Genomic DNA, 7,537 nt, shown 5'->3' on the forward strand with positions numbered 1-7,537 from the left:
CAGCTGGACACGCCAGCCACATTCAGGGGAGAGGTCTGCCCCAGAAAGAGCAGTTTGGAAGTCAGGAGTGGCCAGAATATGGGACAGAAACCAAGAAAGGCTGCCATGGAAACCGAAGAACAGACATATCAGGAGCAGACGTGAAGCTCCACCAGGATGGAGAAGTGACCGCTGGACCCAGCAGCAGGAGTGACAACAGTTCCAGTGGCGCAGTGGGGCCTCAAGTCAAGGAGAACCAGCGGCTCCAGCAGTCAGCTCTCGAGGAGATTCAGAGCAAAGACGTCACCAGGGCACTTGGGGTGTGGGAGGGAAACTGAGGCAGCAAGTGAGGGAGAGCTGCTGGGCAGGTCCTGGGGGAGGGTGGGATGTGCCGGGGCAGCCCTTGTGGACGCTGGAGACAAAGCAGCGGCGTGTGTGCCTGAGGCTGGCGCTGAGCCCTCGGTCCGCGTTGCCTGCCGCTCTCCTGCGCCCTCTTGTGGCCGTGGGGTGACTGCAGCTCACTTTTCGGAAATTCAGAGCTAGAGCCTCCCCCAGGTCCAATTCCGCACATAAAGTCCGCTTTATTAACATTCTGTAGTGCGCTATATAAATATGCCCAAGACGTGGCCGCACGACAGCATTGGAGCCGTGAAGATGATTACAGGCACCCAGGGGAAGTCCTGGGGACTCACCCTCTGAGCTCGCCCACACTGCCTGCTGGATGTGCATGCGACAGGTAGGGACACTGAGGCTCAGAGGCTTTGAGACCTGCGCCCCCGGCCCCCGTTAGGAGGGAGCAGCACAGTGGGGGCTCTGAGCCTAGAGGGAGTGGTCGGGGGGGTGGGACTGCCGGTCGGTACAGCACTCAGGAGGGCAAGTTTCTGGAATCTGTTTGGATTAAAAAATGTACACACACTTTACCCCATCAATTCCCTAAGACCTTTTCTATAGATCCATGTGTATGTGTGCAAAGGGTGAGGCGTTTATTGCCATATTTTTTGTAATTGCAAAAAATTGGAAACAAATGTCCATCAAGCCAGTGGTTTACCAGGCATGCGGTGGAATACTGTATAGCCATTAGAAAGGCTGGAGTTAGCCAGCTACAGTGGCGCGCGCCTGTAGTCCCAGCTGCTCAGAGGCTGAGATGGCAGGATCCCTTGAGCCCAGGAGTTTGAGTCCAGCCTAGGCAACATAGCAAGACCACATCTCTTTTGTTTATTTAATTTATTTATTTATTTATTTATTGAGACAGAGCTTGCTCTGTTGCCCTGGGTAGAGTGCAGTGGCATCATCATAGCTCACTGCAACCTCCAACTCCTGGGCTCAAGAGATCCTCCTGCCTCAGCCTCCCAAGTAGATGGGACTACAGGCATGCGCCGCCATGCCTGGCTAATTTTTTCTGTTTTAGTAGAGACAGGGTCTCGCTCTTGCTCAGGCTGGTGTCGAACTCCTGAGCTCAAGCGATCCTCCCGCCTCCCAGAGTGCTGGGATTACAAGCGTGAGCCACCGTGCCCGGCTTCTCTTTTTTAAAAAAAAGGCTGAAATGGCATCTCCACACAGGGGCGAGGAACCTGCGGCCTTAAGGCAAAATGTGGCCTTCTAGGTCCTAAAGTGCAATCTTTTGACTGAATCCAAATAAAATCCTTTTATTAAAAGGAGTGCAGCAGAGAAAGATGAAGCTTTTCTTGACTCTTCGATGCTTAAAAAATAAGAATCTTGAAATCAAAGGGCCTCAGGTTTCCCACACCTGGAGGGTGACAGTTTGTAAAGATTTTTTAAATGGGGAGGGGGAGACTTTTATCCACATATCTCTGGAAGAAGACAGTAGTCACGGACCTGGCCTCTGGGGAGGGGACAAAAAGCTGGGGGATGGCAGGGGAGACAGTCTCCTGCTTCTCTGTGCAGATGCTCCCCAACTCATGATGGGGTGATGTCTGGATAAACCCATTGTAAACTGAAGATTGTAAGTTGAAAGTGCATTTAGTGCACCTAAACTACTGACCATCACAGCCTCGCCTTCCCCTAAACATGTTCAGAACACTTACATTAGCCTACAGGTGGGCAAAATCATCTAACACAAGCCTATTTTATAATAAAGTGCTGAATATCTCATGTAATTTACTGAATACAGTACTGGAAGTGAAAAACAGGATGGCTGTATGGGCACTTAAAATATGGTTTCTACCGAATGCCTTTGCACCGTGTTAATATCAAAAAATCATAAGTGGAGCCAGTATACGTCAGGGGCCATCTGTCTACCCTTGGACACTTTGCATTTTAGAAATCCTTAAGAGAGGCCAGACATGGTGGCTCATGCCTATAATCCCAGCACTTCGGGAGGATTGCTTGAGGCTAAGAGTTCGAGACCAGCCTGGGCAACAGAGCAAGACCCCGTCGCTACAAAAAATAAAAAAACTTATCCGGGCATGGTGGTGCATGCACCTGTAGTCCCAGTTACTGGGGAGGCTGAGGCAGGAGGATCGCTTGAGCCCAGAAGTTCGAGGCTGCAGTGCGCTATGATGACACCACTGCACTCCAGCCTCAGTGACAGATTGAGACCCTGTCTCTTAAAAAAGAAATACATAAAGAAAAATAAAAAAGGAAATACCTAAGAGGTTGGTGTAGGGAGGTGAGTGAGAGCCCTTGGGACTGGGACCACTACCCTCAGCCTGTCCTGCTTATTATCCCCCCTCTGACTGGGGCCTGCAGGTGTGTTACCAGGGCTTGCACCTGAGAGGGGGCTCATCTGGAGGGGGAACTGGAGACCAGGACACAGGGAGGGGGTGAGCATGGGGATGGGGTGAGGTCCAACTGCTGTCTCGCCGCTGGCCACCAGGGGTCACCCCGGCCCGCAGACCCTGCTGAGAGCACAGAGCTGGAGACCTGGAGACCTTCTTCTGGGCTGGGGACCCAGGGACGTAAAGCCCCTACCTGAGAGCTGATTTATGAAAAGAGCTGGGTTCGGGGCAGGACATGTTATCCATCATGTGCCTGGTAATGCGTTTGACCTTCCCCCCGCCCCGGCCCCCGCCCGGGGTCCGGGCACCTTCCCAGACATTTGTATATATGTATATTGCTGGCATATAATTTGCATGATTTAGTTGAATCAAATTTGTGTGGTATTTACATAGCTCTTCATAGGTTTGTCTTGCTTCTGTGAGCCACTGAGGGTGACAGTGACTGGGCATTTGGGTCAGCCTGGGCTGTCTCTGAGGTGGGTGGGGTCTGTGCCTTCCCCTAACCAAGTTCCTGAAATCACATCTCTCTTTCTTTTAGAGGCAGGGTCTCACTCTGTCACCCAGGCTGGAGTGCAGTGGCGTCATCATAGCTCACTTCAGCCTCAAACTCCTGGGCTCAAGTGATCCTCCTGCCTCAGCCTCCTGAGTAGCTGGGACTACAGGCGCCACCACCACGCCTGGCTAATTTTTCTATTTTTATTTATTTATTTTTAGAGATGGGGTCTCACTATGTTGTCCAGGCTGGTCTCAAATTCCTGGCCACAAGTGATCCTCCCGCCTCAGCCTACCAAACTGCTGGGATCCACAGGTATGAACTGCGGCGCCTGGCCCACATCTCAACTCTCCATTTAGTGAGGCAGAGGCCACTGTCACCGGGGCAGGGTTCCAGGCAGTCGGACACAGGACTGGTTCAGAACATTGCGTCAAGGAGGCCACCCAAGAGGTCCAGGCAGGTGTGTGCGCTCTCCCAGCCCGGGCTGAGGCTCTGACCCGGTTCTGGGCAGGAGGGCTGCGATACTCTCCTTGATCCACACGCCAACCTCACCCTCCCCACAGAGGAAAGTCCTTTCTGATGTTCGTCGTGCCGGCTGGCAGTGGATTGGAGATGAAAGGGCCTGGCCTTCGGGTTAGACTGTTTCGAATGGTGGCTAAACACCTGCAGCGCGTGACCCTGCCGGGCGTGGGCCACACCGCCCCCATCGCATGCCGGGGGGTGCTGGGCCAGCAGATCTCTTAGGGGTCCTTGTTTGGGGATAGTGAGAATTTGGGAAGCGAGGGGTAACACTTCCAATGAAAACACGTCCCAATCTGTAGGAGCCGAGCTCGGGGAGCCGGGGACCTGCATTCTAAACCGGGACACGGCAGCAGCCTGGAAGGGACCCCGCGGGCCCACAATTGCACTGATTTATGCGGGAAGCACCGACACTGCCAGGGGACAGTTCGAGGAGGGCATTGGTGCTGTTCTCACTCACCTCCCTCAACTGAAGTGTTGGGGGAACGGAGGCACAGGGAGGGCACCTGGGGTGTGTGTGCGGGTCCTCTCCCCCAGGATTCCCCAGGCCCCCACCCTGCCACCTATCTGGGGCCCTCGCAGGCCCTTAGCGACCCCTGCAGCCCCCTTCGGACGCCCTTGGGCTGGTCCCACTGCCTGGCCAGGGCCTCCTCACACCAGGCACCCCTGTCGGGAGGGGCTGGAGCCAGCCCGACCTGCCAGAACCCAAGAGAGGACCGGGGATCCCGGGTTCGAGTCCTGCCTCTGCATCCTGCGTGCTGCCCGCCCTGAGCTTGTTTCCCCCTCTGCGAAATGGGAATAGCAGGAGGCCTGGCAGTCACACGCACACAGCAAGGTGCTGAGCACCATGTCCAGGCAGGGGTGCTCTTGAGGGGTCAGGGGTTCTGTTGTCCCCTTTTGCCTATGGGGACATACAGGCTAGGAGAGCAAGGCCGCTCCGCTTGTCTGCCAGGCCATGAGGGCTGGAAGGTAGACACGAGGGTGGACTGGCCTTACCTCCCCGCCCCTTCTATTCTGGGCCACCAGAGGGCGACCTTCCAACACGAATAGCCCCGGGCATGTTTACTACCAAGTCCTGGCTTCCTTTCCCTCGCACAGTCCAATTCCTCGCTCCTTTACCCCCACCGGCCCTACAAGATCTGTCTTTGAGGTTATCGCCCTCTTCACCAACCCCTCCATCAGCACACTCCCTCCACAGGGCCTTTGCACTGGCTTCCCCGTCCTGAGCGCCCTCTCCTCCCCTCTTGCCTGGCTCACTGCTGTCCTCCTCCCAAGACTCCTCTGGGCCCAGCCGCTCCTGCCAGGCCCTGATGCCCCAGAGTGAGTCCCTGACTCCCCACCAGCCTCCCCAGCTTCCTTCCCCACCAGCTGCGGGCGGCCCCAGACCTCGGAGGCGCGGGGGCCCTGGCGTTTCTCCCGCCGGGCACTGTGTTCTGACCTCTGTCCTGGGGTCTGGCCCTGACCGAGCTTGCTCTAGGCCTGTCGCCCCCACACCCTGGGCCTGGAATCGTCCCCTCCACCACTCATGGTGGAAAGGGGGTGCTGTGTGGCTCTAAGGACAAAGCTGCCCCTCTCTGGGACAAACCCTTACCCTACGTGGCCAATGGGGGTTTTCTGGACCAAAGCAGGTCCTGGGGCAGGGGCAGAGGAGAGGAGAGGCGTGGTCTGTGTGGGGGGAGGTCTCCGATCTCAGTCCCCCCGCGTGAGTCTTTGGTTGAAGTTGCCTGGCAGCGTCTGGTTTAATTTCACAATCTCTTCCGTGAGAGGGGAGGAAGGGGCAGGCAAATACTTGGGTCACGGCCCCACCCCTCTCTGGGACCTCAGCCTTGTCCCCCCTCATTCAGGACCTGGCTCTGGCCCCTCCTCTCATCTGGCCCCAACTCTGTTGGTGCTCTGGCCCCCCCCTTTCACCCTGAAGCCCTGCTCCCCTCTCTGCTGCTCGGAGCCCTGAGCCTTCTCCACCTGCAGCCATCAGGGTCACCTGGGACAGAGGGCAGCGTCAGAAACAGGTTCTGGCCCTGGGGGGTTTCGCTGCTGTCCCTGGTCCCTAGACCCCCTCCCCAGGCCCCGGTGCGTGGGGCATAGCTACAAAACCCTTTCAGGTTCCCCTCCAACCTCAAATAACGCCACACCCACGCACCCTCCCAGGGCCACCAATAAGGGTGTGATCCTGAACCTACTAGACATTTCCAGATCCCCTGGACCACGTGTGGCAAGATTTAGAGGAACCCCCAAGTCCAGGTCAGAGGAATATCAAGGCCAAGTGAGGGTGCGCAGTGGCAGCTTCAAGTTCCCCGTAGAGCAGTTTCGAGAAGAAGTTTCAAGGGCCCCTTCGTCAGTGTCTGGTGAGGCCCTATACTCAGTCCCTAGTAAGCATTTCTGTTCCCCTGCGATTCCGGGGGGCGTTTCAAGGCCCAATACGCCAGAGCCCTGGAGAAGGTCTGGAGGCCCCCAAACTCTGGTGAGGAAATCGAGACCCCAGTGTGAGCACCTTGGGGGCTTTCAACCTCCCTCCCCCAACACCAGTGCGAAGCCCTCCTGTGGGTGAGCGGCGGGAGCTGAGGCTGCCTGGGACACCCCAGGTCAAATCCCTGCCCCCTCGTGTGTATTACTGAGAGTGACAGTTGCAGTTGCTGAGCACCTACTGCATACCAGCCTTGCGGTCACCAAGACCTGAAGAGGCCTTTGTTAAGTTTAGCCCCCAGCTGGGAACACTGAGGCTGTGAGGTTGAGTGGGGACAGGGCCTGGTTCTGACCCAAGAGGATGGGTTTTGTGGTCAGGAGTCTCTGTAGTGACCCAGCAGGGGGACCGTGGGAGCCATGGAGGGCGTGGGAGCAGGGGAGTAACCCAAGCCAAGCAGAATCTGGAGACACTGGCCATGCCATGTGGCCTGGGCTGCAGCTCCCCCTTTGGTCACCAGGGGCCATCCCAGCCTGAAAAAAACGAGGTTGCCGAGGCCCTTGTCCTGGAGCCAGCAGGGAACCAGGCCCTACTTCCAGAGCCTGCCACTGTGACCTCAAGAGGGGAAGTGAACCGCCTGAGCTTCAGTTTTCTCCTCTGCAGAGTGGGGCGATACCGCGGCCAGCCTCACTGGGAGAGGCCAGTGAGCAGATGCGAGTGAAGCGTTCAGCATCCAGTAGGTGCTTAATGGATGTGTGGGCTACCGCTCAGGCAGACGGACAGATGGATAATGCTGAAACATGGCTACTGGGTGTTTTGAGGGAGACACTCAGGGCCATTTGGGACACACTGAATCCAAGGGGCCTGAGGAAATGTCCAGCAGTCTGGGGGGCTGGGCCCGGGGGTGGGGAGCACTCAGGCTGGGCTGACCTCCCTCCCTGTGGCCAACGGAGCCAGAGCTTCCTGTGGGAAACTGGCCCAGTGATAGGCTCCGGGCTGCCTGGCATGACAGCTGGAAAGAGGTGAGCTCCCCATCATCAGGGGTGTGCAAGCAGGCAAGGGGTCTTCAACAGCACCTGAGCCAAGAGGGTCAAGCCAAGAGGCCTGATTCTCCACGGACACACCAGGAGGCGAGTCACAGCCTCACAAGGAGGGACTGAGGGTGGCACCGCCCAGCTGCCGGATTCCCCAGTCAGACAACAAGCTCCAAAGGGTTAGAGAACGGACATTCCTCGGCTCCGGGCGCCCAGCAGGCCACTCCTGCCTGCTGAAACGTAAGCTGGGCCTGGCCCCGTGGGCTGCGTGTTTTTCCAATGGCTTCTTTAGCCACGGCCTGACCACAACCCAGATTCCGTTGGGTCGGCCATTTCCAAGTGTTTGTGTTCAACGGGGCCAGACAGCAGGCGG

This window comes from Propithecus coquereli, unplaced genomic scaffold, assembly GCF_000956105.1.
Source record: "Propithecus coquereli isolate 6110/MARCELLA unplaced genomic scaffold, Pcoq_1.0 Scaffold438, whole genome shotgun sequence".
In the NCBI taxonomy this organism is placed as follows: domain Eukaryota; kingdom Metazoa; phylum Chordata; class Mammalia; order Primates; family Indriidae; genus Propithecus; species Propithecus coquereli.